Below are 18,817 nucleotides of genomic sequence, written 5' to 3' on the forward strand. Positions count from 1 at the left end.
ACACTTTCTGAAAGGTAGGACTGGCAGAGAAGTGAATCCAAAGCAACGGGAAGATAGACCGCGGAGGGAGGGGCCGGCTCCCGGTAAGCGGTGGAGCAACGGAGCACAAAATCAGGACTTTTTTTTTTTTTAAAGATTTTATTTATTTATTTATTTATTTATTTATTTATTTATCAGAGAGAGAGAGAGAAAGAGTGCCAGCGGGAGAACACAAGCAGGCAGAGCTGCAGGCAGAGGTAGAGGAAGAGAGAGAAGCAGGCTCCCCACTGAGTAAGGAGCCTGATGCGGGACGTCCTGACCTGAGCCGAAGGCAGCGGCTTAACCAACTGAGCCACCCAGGCGTCCCAAATCAGGACTTTTAAAAGTCAGTTCCGCTGAGGGACATCGCTCCAGAGGCTTAACAGGGGTGAAGCCCATGCGGGGTCAGCGTGGCCTCAGATCCCGCAGGGTCACAGAAGGATCTGGGGTGTCTGAGTGTCGCAGAGCTTACAGGTATTAGAACGGGGAAGCTGGCTACAGAGACAGAGCTGAGGAGTAAGCTCTAAGCTCGGGGTTACCTTGAACCGGTTGCAGGCTTGGTCAGCTCAGAGCGCGACCGGAGGCAGGGTGACGGGAGTAATTGGGTGCTGTTCTCTGAGGGCTCACTGAGGAGTGGGGCCCTGGGCTCTCGGCTCCTCCAGGCCAGAGACTGGGAGGCCGCCATCTTCATTCCTGCCCTCCGGAACTCTACAGAAAGGCTCAAGGAACAAAAGCTCCCGAAAGCAAACCCAGCAAACCTGAGCGGATTACTCAGCCCGGCCCGAGTAAGGGCAGTGCAACTCTGTCTGGGGCAAAGACACTTGAGAATCACTACAACAGAGCCCTCCCCCAGAAGATCAACAAGAAAACAAGCCAGGACCAAGTTCACCTACCAAGGAGTGCAGTTTCAATACCAAGGAGAGCAGTGGAATTCAAGAGGAGGAGAAAGCAAAGCACGGAACTCATGGCTTTCTCCCCATGATTTTTTAGCCTTGCAGTTAATTTAATTTTTTTTCTTTTTCAATTTTTTTTTCTTCTTCTGCTAAATTTTTTTAACTTTTACCCTTTTCTTTTTTAACGTTTTCTAACTAGTTTATCTAATATATATATATTTTTTTCCTTTGTATATTTTTTCTTTATTGGTTTTCTTCTTTTAATTGTTTCTTCTTCTTTTTTTTTTTTTTTTTTTTTTTTTCTTTCTTAACCTTTTTTTATCCCCTTTCTCCCCCCTCACGATTTGGGATCTCTTCTGATTTGGCTAAAGCATATTTTCCTGGGGTGGTTGCCAACCTTTTAGTATTTTACTTGCTCCTTTATATACTCTTATCTGGACAAAATGACAAGGCAGAAAAATTCACCACAAAAAAAAGAACAAGAGGCAGTACCAAACGCTAGGGACCTAATCAATACAGACATTGGTAATATGTCAGATCTAGAGTTCAGAATGACAATTCTCAAGGTTCTAGCCGGGCTCGAAAAAGGCATGGAAGAAATTAGAGAAACCCTCTCGGGAGATATAAAAGCCCTTTCTGGAGAAATAAAAGAACTAAAATCTAACCAAGTTGAAATAAAAAAAGCTATTAATGAGGTACAATAAAAAATGGAGGCTCTCACTGCTAGGATAAATGAGGCAGAAGAAAGAATTAGCGATATAGAAGACCAAATGACAGAGAATAAAGAAGCTGAGCAAAAGAAGGACAAACAGTTACTGGACCATGAGGGGAGAATTCGAGAGATAAGTGACACCATAAGACAAAACAACACTAGAATAATTGGGATTTCAGAAGAAGAGGAAACAGAGAGGGGAGCAGAAGGTATATTGGAGAGAATTATTGGAGAGAATTTCCTCAATATGGCAAAGGGAACAAGCATCAAAATCCAGGAGGTTCAGAGAACCCCTCTCAAGATCAATAAGAATAGGTCCACACCCCGTCACCCAATAGTAAAATTTACAAGTCTTAGTGACAAAGAGAAGATCCTGAAAGCAGCCCGGGAAAAGAAGTCTGTAACGTACAATGGTAAAAATATTAGATTGGCAGCAGACTTATCCACAGAGACCTGGCAGGCCAGAAAGAGCTGGCATGATATATTCAGAGTACTCAACGAGAAAAACATGCAGCCAAGAATACTATATCCAGCTAGGCTATCATTGAAAATAGAAGGAGAGGTTAAAAGCTTCCAGGACAAACAAAAACTGAAAGAATTTACAAATACCAAACCAGCTCTACAGGAAATATTGAAAGGGGTCCTCTAAGCAAAGAGAGACCCTAAAAGTAGTAGATCAGAAAGAAACAGAGACAATATACAGTCACCTTAAGGGCAATACAATGGCACTAAATTCATATCTCTCAATACTTACCCTGAATGTTAATGAGCTAAATGCCCCAATCAAAAGACACAGAATGGATAAAAAAACAAAACCCATCTATATGTTGCCTACAAGAAACTCATTTTAAACCCGAAGACACCTCCAGATTTAAAGTGAGGGGGTGGAAAAGAATTTACCATGCTAATGGACATCAGAAGAAAGCAGGAGTGGCAATCCTTATATCAGATCAATTAGATTTTTTTTTTTAAGAGTAACTTTTTTATAAACATATATTTTTATCCCCAGGGGTATCAGATCAATTAGATTTTAAGCCAAAGACTATAATAAGAGATGAGGAAGGACACTATATTGTACTCAAAGGGTCTGTCCAACAAGAAGATCTAACAATTTTAAATATCTATGCCCCTAACGTGGGAGCAGCCAACTATATAAACCAGTTAATAACAAAATCAAAGAAACACATCGACAATAATACAATAATAGTGGGGGACTTTAACACTGCCCTCACTGAAATGGACAGATCATCCAAGCAAAAGATCAACAAGGTAAAATAAATAAATAAATAAATAAATGAATGATCAACAAGGAAATAAAGGCCTTAAATGACACACTGGAACAGATGGACATCACAGATATATTCAGAACATTTCATCCCAAGGCAACAGAATGCACATTCTTCTCTAGTGCACCTGGAACATTCTCTAGAATAGATCACATTCTTGGTCCTAAATCAGGTCTCAACCATTATCAAAAGATTGGAATCATTCCCTACATATTTTCAGACCACAATGATGTGAAGCTAGAACTCAATCACAAGAGGAAATTTGGAAAGAACCCAAATACATGGAGACTAAACAGCATCCTTCTAAAGAATGAATGGGTCAACCAGGAAATTAAAGAAGAATTGAAAAATTCATGGAAACAAATGATAATGAAAACACAACGGTTCGAAATCTGTGGGACACAACAAAGGCAGTCCTGAGAGGAAAATATATAGCGGTACAAGCCTTTCTCAAGAAACAAGAAAGGTCTCAGGTACACAACCTAACCCTACACCTAAAAGAGCTGGAGAAAGAACAAGAAAGAAAGCCTAAACCCAGCAGGAGAAGAGAAATCATAAAGATCAGAGCAGAAATCAATGAAATAGAAACAAAAAAAAAAAAATAGAACAAATCAACGAAACTAGGAGCTGGTTCTTTGAAAGAATTAATAAGATCGATAAACCCCTGGCCAGACTTATCAAAAAGAAAAGAGAAAGGACCCAAATAAATAAAATCATGAATGAAAGAGGATAGATCACAACTAACACCAAAGAAATAAAGACAATTATAAGAACATACTATGAGCAACTCTATGCCAACAAATTTGACAATCTGGAAGAAATGGATGCATTCCTAGAGACATATAAACTACCACAACTGAACCAGGAAGAAATAGAAAGCCTGAACAGACCCATATCCAGTAAGGAGATTGAAACAGTCATCAAAAATCTCCAAACAAACAAAAGCCCAGGGTCAGACGGCTTCCCGGGGGAATTCTACCAAACATTTAAAGAAGAACTAATTCCTATTCTCCTGAAACTGTTCTAAAAAATAGAAATGGAAGGAAAACTTCCAAACTCATTTTATGAGGCCAGCATCACCTTGATCCCAAAACCAGAGAACGATCCCATTAAAAAAGAGAACTACAGACGAATATCCTTGATGAACACAGATGCAAAAATTCTTACCAAAATACTAGCCAATAGGATTCAACAGTACATTAAAAGGATTATTCACCACGACCAAGTGGGATTTATTCCAGGGCTGCAAGGTTGTTTCAACATCCGCAAATCAATCAATGTGATACAACACATTAATAAAAGAAAGAACAAGAACCATATGATACTCTCCATAGATGCTGAAAAAGCATTTGATAAAGTACAGCATCCCTTCCTGATCAGAAGTCTTCAAAGTGTAGGGATAGAGGGCACATACCTCAATATTATCAAAGCCATCTATGAAAAACCCACCACAAATATCATTCTCAATGGAGAAAAACTGAAAGCTTTTCCGCTAAGGTCAGGAACACGGCAGGGATGTCCGTTATCACCCCTGCTATTCAACGTAGTACTAGAAGTCCTAGCCTCAGCAATCAGACAACAAAAGGAAATTAAAGGCATCCAAATCGGTAAAGAAGAAGTCAAACTATCACTCTTCGCAGATGATATGATACTATATGTGGAAAACCCAAAAGACTCCACTCCAAAGCTGCTAGAACTTATACAGGAATTCAGTAAAGTTTCAGGATATAAAATCAGTGCGCAGAAATCAGTTGCATTTCTCTACACCAACAACAAGACAGAAGAAAGAGAAATTAAGGAGTCCATCCCATTTACAATTGCACCCAAAACTATAAGATACCTAGGAATAAACCTAACCAAAGAGGCTAAGAATCTATACTCAGAAAACTATAAAGTACTCATGAAAGAAATTGAGGAAGACACAAAGAAATGGAAAAATGTTCCATGCTTCTGGATTGGAAGAATAAATATTGTGAAAATGTCTATGCTACCTAAAGCAATCTACACATTTAATGCAATTCCTATCAAAGTACCATCCATTTTTTTTCAAAGAAATGGAACGATTAATCCTAAATTTTATATGGAACCAGAAAAGACCTCGAATAGCCAAAGCAATATTGAAAAAGAAAGCCAAAGTTGGTGGCATCACAATTCTGGACTTCAAGCTCTATTACAAAGCTGTCATCATCAAGACAGCATGGTACTGGCACAAAAACAGACACATAGATCAATGGAACAGAATAGAGAGCCCAGAAATAGACCATCAACTCTATTGTCAACTCATCTTTGACAAAGCAGGAAAGAATGTCCAATGGAAAAAAGACAGCCTCTTCAATAAATGGTGTTGGGAAAATTGGACAGCTACATGCAGAAAAATGAAATTGGATCATTTCCTTACACCACACACGAAAAAAGACTCAAAATGGATGAAGGATCTCAATGTGAGAAAGGAATCCATCAAAATCCTTGAGGAGAACACAGGCAGCAACCTCTTCGACCTCAGCCGCAGTAACATCATCCTAGGAACATCGCCAAAGGCAAGGGAAGCAAGGGCAAAAATGAACTATTGGGATTTTATCAAGATCAAAAGCTTTTGCACAGCAAAGGAAACAGTGAACAAAACCAAAAGACAACTGACAGAATGGGAGAAGATATTTGCAAATGACATATCAGATAAAGGGCTAGTGTCCAAAATCTATAAAGAACTTCGCAAACTCAACACCCAAAGAACAAATAATCCGATCAAGAAATGGGCAGAAGACATGAACAGACATTTCTGCAAAGAAGACATCCAGATGGCCAACAGACACATGAAAAAGTGCTCCACATCACTCAGCATCAGGGAAATACAAATCAAAACCACAATGAGATATCACCTCACACCAGTCAGAATGGCTAAAATTAACAAGTCAGGAAAAGACAGATGCTGGCGAGGATGCGGAGAAAGGGGAACCCTCCTACACTGTTGGTGGGTATGCAAGCTGGTGCAACCCCTCTGGAAAACAGCCTGGAGGCTCCTCAAAATGTTGAAAATAGAACTACCCTATGACCCAGCAATTGCACTGCTGGGTATTTACCCTAAAGATACAAACGTAGTGATCCGAAGGGGCACGTGCACCCGAATGTTTATAGCAGCAATGTCTACAATAGCCAAACTGTGGAAAGAACCTAGATGTCCATCAACAGACGAATGGATAAAGAAGATGTGGTATATATACACAATGGAATACTATGCAGCCATCAAAAGAAATGAAATCTTGCCATTTGCGACGACGTGGATGGAACTAGAGGGTATCATGCTTAGCGAAATAAGTCAATCGGGGAAAGACAACTATCATATGATCTCCCTGATATGAGGGAGAGGAGATGCAACATGGGGGGTTAAGGGGGTAGGAGAAGAGTAAATGAAACAAGATGGGATTGGGAGGGAGACAAACCATAAGTGACTCTTAATCTCACAAAACAAACTGAGGGTTGATGGGAGTGGGGTTGGGAGAGGGGGGGTGGGATTGTGTACATTGGGGAGGGTATGTGCTATGGTGAGTGCTGTGAAGTGTGTAAACCTGGTGATTCACAGACCTGTACCCCTGGGGATAAAAATATATGTTTATAAAAAATAAAATTAAAAAAAAAAGATAGCATTTGAACATACTATGTATCTTCTTAAAACTTCTCTTTAATCAGAAAACCTTCTTCCATTTCCTTAGCCAAAAATCTAGTTCCTTTTTTTTTTTAAGAGAGAGAGAGGTGGGGCAAGGGGCAAAGGGAGGGGAAGAAAGAGAATCCCAAGCAGGCTCCATGCCCAGCGCAGAGCTGGCCACAGGGCTAGATCTCACAACCCTGAGATCATGACCTGAGCCAAAATTAAGAGTTGGACGCTTAACTGAGTGAGCCATGCAGGCGCCCCCAAAAACCTAATTCTAATCTGAGGGGTTGTTTTTATGCTGTAAATCAATGTTTTCATTAGTAACTTTGGTTACATATGTGGAATACAGTAGACTTCCCATGCGTGTCCCCTGTTGCACTCCTGCAATGTGCTGGTGGCTATAACTTCAATATAATACTCTGCTGCTGTGAAGACCTAGAATAAGAGTGAAGCTGAAGTTACCATTCAATCTTTTTCCTACCTCCTCCTGCCCCCACCCCCCACCACAAATATACAGGAGAAGACTTACACACTTAGAGTCATTGTTTTCCTCTGAGCAGAAGTAGCTGTTTCTGAGGGTTTGGAGGGGTGGGGGTTGGGGGTTGGGTGAGCCTGCTGGTGGGTATTAAGGAGGGCATGTATTGCATGGAACACTGGGTGTGGTGCATAAACAGTGAATTTTGGAACACACACACAAAAATTAATTTAAATTTTAAAAAAAAAAGTAGCTGTTTCTCTGTTTCTTACACATGTATACTGTTGGTATCTTTTGAGAGTGGCACCATTAAGCATCATGACCATTTTATGTGCTTATTCTTAATTTCATCTCTTAGTTTCTAATTCTTGTTTTCCACTGTTAAGGGTATCAAGTTCTGTGTTACACATTTTATTGCTTTCTTTTACCTTTCTCTTCCTTTCAAATAGAAAATTCTGAGTTTGTTGTTTCCTTTACTGATCATTTCTCCTTGATTTTTTTTTTAATGTAAAATAGCTGGCTCCCATGGATCTAATGAACCAATTAAAGTATTTCCCCTAAAGTGCTGAAAGCCAGCTAATGCATTGGGCATGCTAATTGAATATTTATTTATTTATTTATTTTCATGAAGTATTTTCCTTAGTTAAGTATAAAGACTTCCAATCAGATCATCTAGGGACCATTTTACCCAGTGCTCTGATTAGCTGCAAGTCTCATATCTTTCTCTTTAGCAATGGTAAGGCAGATACCCTTTCCACAGAGAATAGAAACCCATGGTTTGTTGCCTTTGCAAATAACAAAAATGTTGGGGAGGTGGTGGCACAGCTATTGCTATTGGCATCTTTCACAGGAACATCAAAAGAACCAGGGTGTTTCTATCTATGGGTGGTTACACCAATTCTTCCCAGGTTAGTACCTCCAGTTACCATACACAGATTACCACTATCAAATTTGATAAAATCAGTCATCTTTCTAGTCTCCAAATCAGTCTGAATGGTGTCATTCACCTTGATTAGGGGATCAGGATAGTGGATGGTGCAAGCATCATGGGTTACCAGATGAGGGATTCCTTTTGTCCCCACAAAGATCTTTCTCACTTTGCACAAATTATACTTGGCCTGTTCAGGTGTAATCCTGTGAAGAGCAAAGTGACCCTTGGTGCATAGATCAGAAATAGAAATTCTTCTCAGTCTTGTCAATGCTAATGACAGCCATAAAGCCATCAGGGTAGGTTATATCAGTTTGGATCTTGCCTTCAGTCTTAATAAAATGCTGCATACAGATATTCTTTACCTCATCTCCCGTTAGGGCATACTTAAGTCTGTTCCTTAGGAAAGTGATGAGGGGGAGACATTCTGTCATCCTAAGGGGACCAGTGAATGGATGAGAGGCAAACACACTGGTCATTTTATCCCCATCCAGTGCTTTGGAGCTGCTGCATGCTTCAGATGCTTCTTGGAACCATGAGCCATGGCTGCATTAGCCCTATATATTTAATCTTTAGTTGTCATTGTTGCATTGGTTGGTGATTCCATTTCCAAAGGAGACGTCTTTGTTGATGACATGATTTGAGAGGGACCTATGCCTAGATTTGATAAAGGTATCTTACTTGTATCTAGATAAGATAAGGGTTTTAAAAATAATCCAATTATGTTCTTTAATCTTAATATATGTATAAGGAATAATACTAACAAGGCATGAAAGATTTTACAGTGAAAAGTTTTCCTTTTCCTTTCACCTGCTCTCTAAGTCCCCCAGTCCCTCAATTTCCCTTCCTGGAAGTAACTGTTGGAACCACATTTTTCTCCAGCTCTTTAGAGATCTCTGAATTTACAGCATTTACATGCATAGAGGTCAGAAATGTAGTGTTTTTACTCTTGCCTCTTGTATTCAGCATAGTACTGGAATTCCCAGCCAAAGCAATTAGGGGAAAAAAAAAAGATAAATAAAAGGCATTGAAATTCAAAAGGAAAAAGTAAAATGGTCTCTATTTTACATATAAAAACCCTAGGGTGCCTGGGGAGCTCAGTCAGTTAAGTGTTTGCCTTTGGCTCAAGTCATGATCCCAGGGTCCTGGAACTAAGTCCCACATCCGGCTCCCTGCTCAGCAGGGAGTCCGCTTCTCCCTTTCCCTCTACCCCTCCCCCTGTTCATGCGCTCTCTCTCTCTCTCTCATGCTTTCCTTCAAATAAATAAATAAAATCTTTTTTAAAAATTTTTATTTATTTATTTGACAGAGATCGCAAGTAGGCATACAGGTAGCCAGAGAGAGGAATAAGCAGGCTCTGGGCTGGGCAGAGAGCCTGATGTGGGGCTTGATCCCAGGACCCTGAGATCGTGACCTGAGCTGAAGGCAGAGGCTTAACCCACTGAGCCACCCAGGCGCCCCAAATAAATAAAATCTTAAAAAAAAAAAAAAAAAAAAAAAACCGCTAAAGATTCCACAGCAAAACTATTAAAACTTAAAAAGTCAGCTAATATACAAAATCAGTCAATATACAAAAATCAGTTGCATTTCTCTACAATGAACTATCAGAAAGAGAAACTAAGTAAACAATCCCATTTATGATAGTGTCAAAAAGAGTAAGATACTTAAGAATAAATTCAAGGATGTGAAAGATCAGTACACAAAAACTATAAGACATTGATGAAAGAAATTGAAGAAGATACAAATAAATGAAAATATATCTTGTGTTCATGGATTAGAAAAATTAATATTGTTAAAATGTCCATACTACCCAAGCAATCTGCATATTCAATGCAGTCTGTCAAAAATCCAATGGCATTTTTCACAGAAATAGGCAAAACTATCCTAAAATTCAAATGGAACCATAGAAGACCTTTAGTAGCCAAAGCAATCTTGAGAAAGAACAAAACTGGCATCATCACGTGTCTTTATTTTTAATTATGTAACAAAGCTATTGTTATCAAAACAGACATAGTAAACCAATGTATCAGAATAGAGAGCCTAAAAATAAAGTCCTATATATATAGTCAACTAATCTTCAACAAAGTCTCCAAGAATACACAATAGGGAAAAGATAATCTGTTCAGTAAATGGTATGGGGGATAGTAGTTATCCACATGCCAAAGAATGAAATTGAATCCTTTTCTTTTTTTTCTTTTTAAGATTTTATTTATTTTATTTGAGAGAGTGAGAGAGCACATGAGCTGGGGAGAGAGGCAGATGGAGAGGAACTACATCAAACTAAAAATTTTCTGCACAGCAAAGGAAACAAAATGAAAAGGCAGCCAATCGAATGGGAGAAAATATTTGCAAACTGTGTATCTGTTAAAGCGTTTATATCTAAAATATTTAAGAAACTCCTACAACTCAATAGCAAAAAAACAAATAATCTGATCAAAAAATGGACTAAGGACTTGAATAGACATTTTTTTTTAAAAGATATGCAAATAGCCAGTAGGTACATGAAAATGTTCTCTATATCACTCATCTTCAGGGAAATACAAATGAATCAAAGTCACAATGAGATATCACCTCATACCTGCTAGGAGAGCTATTGTTGTTATTATTTTTTTAATTTAATTTTATTTTTTTAGTGTTCCAAGATTCATTGTTTATGCACCACACCCAGTGCTCCATGCAATAGGTACCCTCCTTAATACCCACCACCACGCTCATCCATTTACCCCCTCTTCCAAAACCCTCAGTTTGTTTTTCAGAGTCCACAGTCTCTCATGATTTGTCTCCCCCTCTGATTCCCCCAATTCACTTTTCCTTTCTTTCTCCTAATGTTCTCCATGTTATTCCTTATGTTCCACAAGTAAGTGAAACCATATGATAATTGACTTTCTTTGCTCATTTCACTCAGCATAATTTCCTCCAATCCCGTACATGTTGATACAAAAGTTGACTATTCATCCATTCTGATGGAGGCGTAATATTCCATTGTACATATGGACCAGATCTTCTTTATCCATTCGTCTGTTGAAGGGCATCTTGGTTCTTTCCACAGTTGGTGACTATGGCCATTGCTGCTATGAACATTGGGGTACATATGGGCCTTTTTTTTTTTTTAAAGATTATTTATTTATTTATTTATTTGACAGACAGATTACAAGTAGGCAGAGAGGCAGGCGAGAGAGAGGAAAGGGAAGCAGGCTCCCTGCCAAGCAGAGAGCCCAACGTGGGGCTCGATCCCAGAACCCTGGGATCACGACCTGAGTCGAAGGCAGAGGCTTTAACCCACTGAGCCACCCAGGCGTAGGCCTTTTTTTCACTACATTTGTATCTTTGGGGTAAATACCCAGTAGAGCAATTGTAGGGCATAGGGTAGCTCTAATTTTAATTTCTTAGGAGTCTCCACATTGTTTTCCGAAGTGGCTGCACCAACTTGCATTCCCACCAACAGTATAAGAGGGTTCCCTTTTCTCTACATCCTCTCCAACACTTGTTGTTTATAAAAAGTTAAAAGATTTAAGAAGTGTTTGTCAGAATGTGAAGAAATGGAAACCTTCGTGCACTGTTGATAACACTGTAAATTGGTGCAGCTATTATGGAAAATAGTATGGAGGTTCCTCAAAATATTAAACATAAAACTAACACAATACCCAGCAATCACAGTTCTGGATATATATCCAAAGGAAATGGAATCAGTATCTGGAAGAGATATTTGCACTCCCATATTCATTGCAGCATTATTCACAGTAGCCAACATAAGATAGCTATTGTTAGTGGACTGGATAGAAAAAATTGTGGTGGTTTATATATACCCAGACACACACATGCAGGAATATATTATTCAACCTTAAAAAAGTAGTCCTGTTATTTTCGACAACACTGATGAAATGAGGACATTATGCTGAGTGAAATAAGCCAGACATAAAAAGAGAAATAATGCTCAGTCTCACTTATATGTGAAATCTAAAAAAAGGTCAAATTCAATGTAGTAGAGTAGAAGGTGGTTACTGGGGTGTAGGGAAAGAGATGTTGGTCAAAGGGTACAAACTTTCAGTTGTAAGATGAATGAATTCTGAAGACTTAAAACATGGCATGGTGACTATAGTTAATAATCATATCTTATATACTTGAAACGTTAAGAGAGTAGATATCAAGTGTTCTCACCATATATGCACAAAAATGGTAACTGTGTGAAGAGCTCGTATGTTAATTAACTTGATTGTGGTATATATATATTAGAACATCTCATTTTATACCTTAAATATATTTGATTTTTGCTTGTCAGTCATACCTCATAAAGCTGGAAGAAAGAAATACAGTGTTTTTAAACTACAACCTCAGATAGCATTAGGTTCTTAAAGGTACATTCAACAGGTGATGTATTATATATGCCATCAACTAAAATTCACAGATTTTTAAAATATGTCCAAGGCTGTGGGAACAAAGGCCACAGACTCAAAGTTTAGAGGAGCACTTACTAAGTTACACCTAGGAAGTAATGGAGATGAGGACATATAAACTGTAGTCACCTCAATTCCTAGATTGGCTTTTTATAGACGTTCAGTGTATATTCTTGAAAGAAAAGCATATAAGATTAGGCAGCACATTTCTTCCCAGGCACATTAAGTCACAAGATAATGATGTCAGAATGTTGTAAGAAATGTTATATTGCTTAATATTTTCTGTTGTTCTTATAAATGAGTTGTACTTTGAGTGCTATTTGTAAAGAATGATGATAACATGCTTTTTTTTTATTTTAAAGATTTTTTTTTATTTATTGATTTGACAGAGAGAGATCACAAGTAGACAGAGAGGCAGGCAGAGAGAGAGAGAGGGAAGCAGGCTCCCTGCCGAGCAGAGAGCCCGATGCGGGACTCGATCCCAGGACCCTGAGATCATGACCTGAGCCGAAGGCAGCAGCTTAACCCACTGAGCCACCCAGGTGCCCGATAACATGCTTTTGAAAGAGAAAGATTTCAGGATTTGGCCAAAGGAAGTAAAGCACAAAATTTTAACAATTTGAGACTACTTTTTCTGTAATTGGCTGTCTTTGTGACATTGTAACTCTTTCTATCTATGTCATCTGATTTCTTTCTCAACTATTATTTTGTATTTCCTCAATTCTGAATTTATAACAATTCTGTAATTAAGCACAGTTCATTGAACTTAGTCCCATAAAATTACATCTATTTGTATGGGCTTTGCTTATTCTTCTGATAAATCCAGATTTTGTTTCTTCATACAGTGTTAATAGAAAGGTTTTATTTATCATGCCAAATTCACAACACTTTGGCACTGTACCAGAAGCTTCCTTTAGGTCATTAAAGGTAGTTCATGAATATATTCTAAGACAGAGGTTGGCAGATTTTTTCTATTAAGGGCCAGATAGTAAATATTTTCGACTTTCCATGCCATACAATCCCTGTTACTACTATTCAGTTCTGTCTTAGTCACACAAAAGTAGCCATTAATAATATGTAAATGAACAAGCTGAACTGTATTCCTCTAAAACTTTATTTACAAAATTAATTGGTAGGCCAGATTTGGCCCATGGACAGTAATTTGCAAACTCTTGTTTTAAAGCAGTCAGAATTCTTGTTTTTAATTGTTTAGTGCTAAGTTTTCATGTGGATTATAATCCAAAAAATAGTACTCTAAAAGTTTCTGGATTATCTGAATAAGTGCTTTATTTAGTTACGTGAATATGGTGCTGTTTTACATTTTGGATTGAGTGAGGCATTTTTCCTCTTGCACATACTCAAGCTAAATACTTGTTACTATGGAACACTGAATGAGTAGAGGCTTTTACAATAGTTGGAATAGAGAAAAGTGAAATAATTGAGGTATTACCTGAAACATAGGAGTGCATGCATGCAGAGCATCATAGTAATAAGAGAACTGACTTTTCTAGCTTCCAGACTTTTAACTTGCATTATCAGTAACTGTGATAGTCAATATGAAATGAAGTACTTCTTTTCTTCTTGAGTGTAGCCATGGCCATATACCTATTTGATACAGATTTCAGTAAAACCCCAGAGCTGACTTGATCTGAATGTGACAAAGGCTATAGTGTTTCCAAATCACTCTTAAAATTGACCTTGGAATTTGTGGCAGAGCCTGTGGTTGCTTTCCCAAATCCCCTGTTACCTTTTCCTTCTCAAATATAACCCTGGGCATGGGGGTCTATGTGACCAGCTGAAACACTTTTTTCCAAACTCCATTTTGATTAGGAGTGCTTATGTGAAACTGTGTGCCAGTGAGACACCAGTAGAAGTCGCTGGATGGTGATTCTGGAAAAACTTGTTAAAATAGAGTCAGCTTGTTTGACAAGTACCCTTTTATCCTCTTCTTTTCTCCTTCACCAAATATTGATGCCAAACCTGGAACTGTGCCAGCTATCTTTTGACCTACCTGGAAGGAAAGGTTAAGAATACTATAGAGTCCTCTGGTACTTGGCTGCTACTCCAGCGTGGACTTACCTAACTCCAAACTTCTGGTTGAAGAAGCGGGTGTGGTGGTGGGTGAGGTAGAAAACAATCCTATCTGTTTTAACCATTACTATTTGGCTTTTTATTACGTGCAAGTGGCTCAAGTCTCTTACTTACTTACTTACTACTTAAAGAAGTAACTTGAAACAATATGATAGTAAGTTGAGTTGTTTTTATTTTGTGCTTTATTCTTAGGTTTGTAAATGTATTCTCATTTTTGAAATATTTTCAGGCGTTTTTTACATATAATTCAATAAATCTAAAGCCAGGCAAAAAAGGAATTCATAAAGAATTCCTATTATATTCTATTATATTCTGAGAGAGGCTTTCAATTTGTAATAAATTATTTAACTTATTTCTCCATCTACCTGTCTACATTTAAGTGTCACTGATGTACATGTCTTTATTAACAAAGCAATTTTGGTACTATCGAGTCATTTTTTCTACCTTTAAAATCACTTTAGGATAGATTAAGCAGACCTAACTTACTTCTTAGTTTCTTTTTATATAAACTGTATTTTCTTCTTAACTCTAATATATTCTAATGAATGTTACTGTTTGTTATTGTCTAATTAAGCCTTAAAAATCTTCCACTAATTGCTGTAGGAATAATCAACTCTTTTGACCTGAAGCTTTATAAACAAGAATAAATAATTGTGTAAAAGCTATTATGCGATATAATGGCCCAGTGGGAATTATTATACATCCTGAAAACAATAATAATTCTCTCAAAACAGCTGATACACACCTTTTTCAAAAAGCCATCTAGGCGAATACAGAGATTTTTTTTCCTAGTTTGCTCTTATTAGTAAAAGTTATGGGGCAATTTTGTGCTAATGAAGTCAGACTAATGAAGCACAATATTTTCAAGGTATTATCAAGCATTAGGGACTAGTTTAATTTTTTTAATGCTCATGAACAGAAACAGCAATTCTTTTTAAAAACTTACTTGGTTTTTGGTATACACATAGATTTGTTCACATTACCTCACATCTTTTGGGTACCTTTTATGCCCTTTCTGTATGATTCATGTTTCATAATAGGTAAAAAGAGCTAAAAGAAAACAAAGCACTGCATATCATTCTAACTTGGTTGGTTTTCCTTTTTTATTTTTTTGAGATTTTATTTATTTATTTGAGAGAGAGAGAGAAAGCGTGCATGCACAAGCAGGGGGAGGAGCAACGGGAGAGGGACAAGCAGATTCCCCGCTGAGCAGGGAGCCCAATGCAAGGTTGGATCCTAGATGGCAGGATCATGACCTGAGCTGAGGGCAGACACTTAACTGACCGAGCTACCCAGGTGATTTTCAAAGTCGTAACAGGTGTAGCACATGTGACTTGCTTTACCTAAAGTCTTTCTTCTCTTACTTTCCTATTAACAGACTCTAGAATTCTCTAAGGACTCTTTTCCCTGTGCTTCTGAACATTGGTGGGTAAGGATGAATTGTCTGGAGCTTACTTGGGATGACAGAATAGAAAGATGATATGAATGGGCTGTGGAATTAACCACCCTGGAACCATCCCACTCCAGAATTTCTTGTAATGAATTATGTGATATATTAATTATTTTTCATGATTAAGCCATTTTGAATTGAGTTTCTGTTCTTGGCTTGCATCCTAAAGCAAACATTGTTTATAAAACCAGTTTTTAAAGTCAAATCTCATATCCTTTTGTTTTTAATGCCTAAATTTGAAGCTCCTGTTCTCTGTAAGTCCCCTATATCTATTGCCAGTATTTAGTTACTGACACTGAGCATCGTTATTTGTTGAACAGAACTTATCATCAGCAAAACAACAATAAAGTTTTTATGGTATCTTTCCATTTACAAAGCACTCTCTTACCTCATTTGATCACAGCTCAGCCTACTTGCCTTAGTCATTTCATAAAATAGATGAGATGAGGAAGCTGGATATAGAGGTCTAGGATATATTTAATCATATACTTGCAAATAAAAGCACTGCTTTAAGGTTTTACAGAAATCCAGCAGACTGGTTTGATATGCAACCAAAATAAATACTGTTGTTTTGTAATTTTAATTTTAAACAGAATTTCTGGCCCAAGGACAAGAATCACAGACTCAGATCAATTGTTTGAATAATTCCTTTAGAAATCTTTATTTTATTTTATTTTGTTTATGTCTAGGGTTTACTTAGCTTTAGTTTCAGATATCAACATGCATAACATGTGATAATAACTTCAGGGTATCAAGGGAAAAAAGATGTCCAAATAGTGGTTTTATTTTTATTTTTTTAAAATATTTTGTTTATTTATTTGACAGAGATCACAAGCAGGCAGAGAGGCAGGCAGAGAGAGAGAAGAGGGGAAGCAGACTCCCTGCTGAGCAGAGAGAGCGATGCGGGGCTCGATCCCAGGGCCCCAAGACCATGACCTGAGCCGAGCGCAGAGGCTTAACCCACTGAGCCACCCAGGCACCCCAAATAGTGGTTTTAAATGTGAATCTGGAGCATATGCTAAAAACCTTAGGTACAGATTTAGGACTTATATGGGTATCACTTCAAGCTAAGAGAATGGATGAGAGCCTTAGGAATAGAGGTAGAACACAAAGAGAAGATGATTATAAAGGTTGAACACCAAACAAGGTGGGTGGAGGTGGAGGCATAGAGTAAAGAGATAGAGATTAGAGTTAGGAGGAGAATCGGGAGCATCTGGGAAGCCCAGGAGAGCTTTTCCAGAAAGTGGTTCTATCCCAGGGGTCTATGAAGAGGCCAAGCTAGAGAAGAGCTGAACTTGAAGGTTTCCTGACTATATGTGTGTGTATGTATGTATGTATATATATGTATGTGTGTGTGTGTGTGTGTGTGTGTGTGTGTGTAGAGAGAGAGAGAGAGAGACACTTGTCATTTGCCAAAGCAATGGAAACAAGAATTTAAAAATATATATAGTTTTAGAGATTTTATTTATTCATTTGAGAGAGAGACAGCAGAATTAGGGGGAGAGGCAGAGGGAAAGGGAGAAGCAGACTCCCTGATGAGCTGGTTGCCAGACATGGGGCTCAATCCCCAAACCTGGAGATCATGACCTGAGCTGAAGGCAGACACTTAACTATCTGAGCCACCCAGGCACCCCTAAAAAAATATTTCCACCTCAGTTTTTTTCCTTTCTTTTTCATCCTGTTACATGCTATATTGTGCACTTTTGGGACTTTACACAAGATCAAGAAAGGTTAAATCTAATGTTATTTGATATGTGTGTGTACACACACACACACACACACACACACACCCATGCTTAAACAAAATATTTCTAAAAGGCTACACAAGAAATTGGTAACTTTGTCATTTTCAGAGCAGCTAATATCTGGGACACACTTGACAAATAGAGATTGGAGAAGGACTTTCCATATTTGTACCTCTTGAATTGTGTACATGTGGATATATCCCTTGTTCAAAAAATAATATTAAAGCTAAACAAAATAAAGGCCATTTTATTATGTTGAACTTTTGTATTTATGAGGGGAAAGTATTTTGAGACTTTGCCCCGGCTGCAGAAAGTATTATGATTTGATCTTCTGAAACCATGGTCCCTGTAGTTCTGTCTCTGGGGAGAGTGCGTGAGGTTTGTTAAAGTTGCATTAAGTTAGCACTGCTCGGGTATATATACTAAAGCGTAATATGGTATATAATATAGTTTAGTATATAGATGGTTGATTGTTCCTCAAGGACAAACTGTGTATAAATATCTAGAAGGTTAATATTTTCCCAGAGGAAATAGCCCACTTCTGAGGGCAAAACGTGCATGGTAATTGACTAAGCAGAACTTGTGGTCAGGTACCAAGTCCTGGTTTCTGCACTTAGCATTCCAAACATCTTACATATGTTCATCTTACATGTGTTCACCTCACTGAATTGTCAGTGTTGCCAAAATATTCTCTGGCTGTTCTCTTGCTGTAGTGTTACCAAAATACTCTTTTGCTGCTTGCTTTTTACAGACATGATATGTTCAAGAAATATGGGTGTTAGTTATTTAAAAGGTGGGTTTTTTTAATATAAAGGAATTGGAGAAAAGCTTTGGGTTAAACACAAATTGTTCAGTTCTGTGAGTCTTAGATTAGAAATTTAGCTGGTGGGTAAAATGATTCTCAGAAAACTATAATGCTGTTTAGCTTTCTCTCTTCTAGCTGTATGAAAATTTGAGCTAAAAATAGCAAACACCGAGCATGTGCATCCAAAGATATGGCTGCTGCAAACACTGGAATATATATGTCTTGATACTGTAAGTGGATGATTAATGTAAGGAGCCTCAAGCTTTTGGAAACAACTCAGTGAAATGAAAAGTTGCTTTTTTTTTTTTTAAAAAGATTTTATTTATACTTGACCTACAGAGATCACAAGTAGGCAGAGAGGCAGGCAGAGAGAG

The 18,817-nt window shown here is 37.9% G+C and overlaps 1 protein-coding gene and 1 pseudogene across 3 annotated transcripts in view; one reads left to right on the top strand and one right to left on the bottom strand.

Moving 5' to 3' along the window:
• ZRANB3 (zinc finger RANBP2-type containing 3) overlaps window positions 1-18,817 on the top strand; it is a 329,435-nt gene that overhangs the window by 100,566 nt on the left and 210,052 nt on the right. The window lies entirely within an intron of this gene.
• LOC125095939 (40S ribosomal protein S4-like) lies at window positions 7,715-8,502 on the bottom strand (annotated as a pseudogene).

Source organism: Lutra lutra, chromosome 3 (assembly GCF_902655055.1).
Source record: "Lutra lutra chromosome 3, mLutLut1.2, whole genome shotgun sequence".
Classification (NCBI taxonomy): Eukaryota; Metazoa; Chordata; class Mammalia; order Carnivora; family Mustelidae; genus Lutra; species Lutra lutra.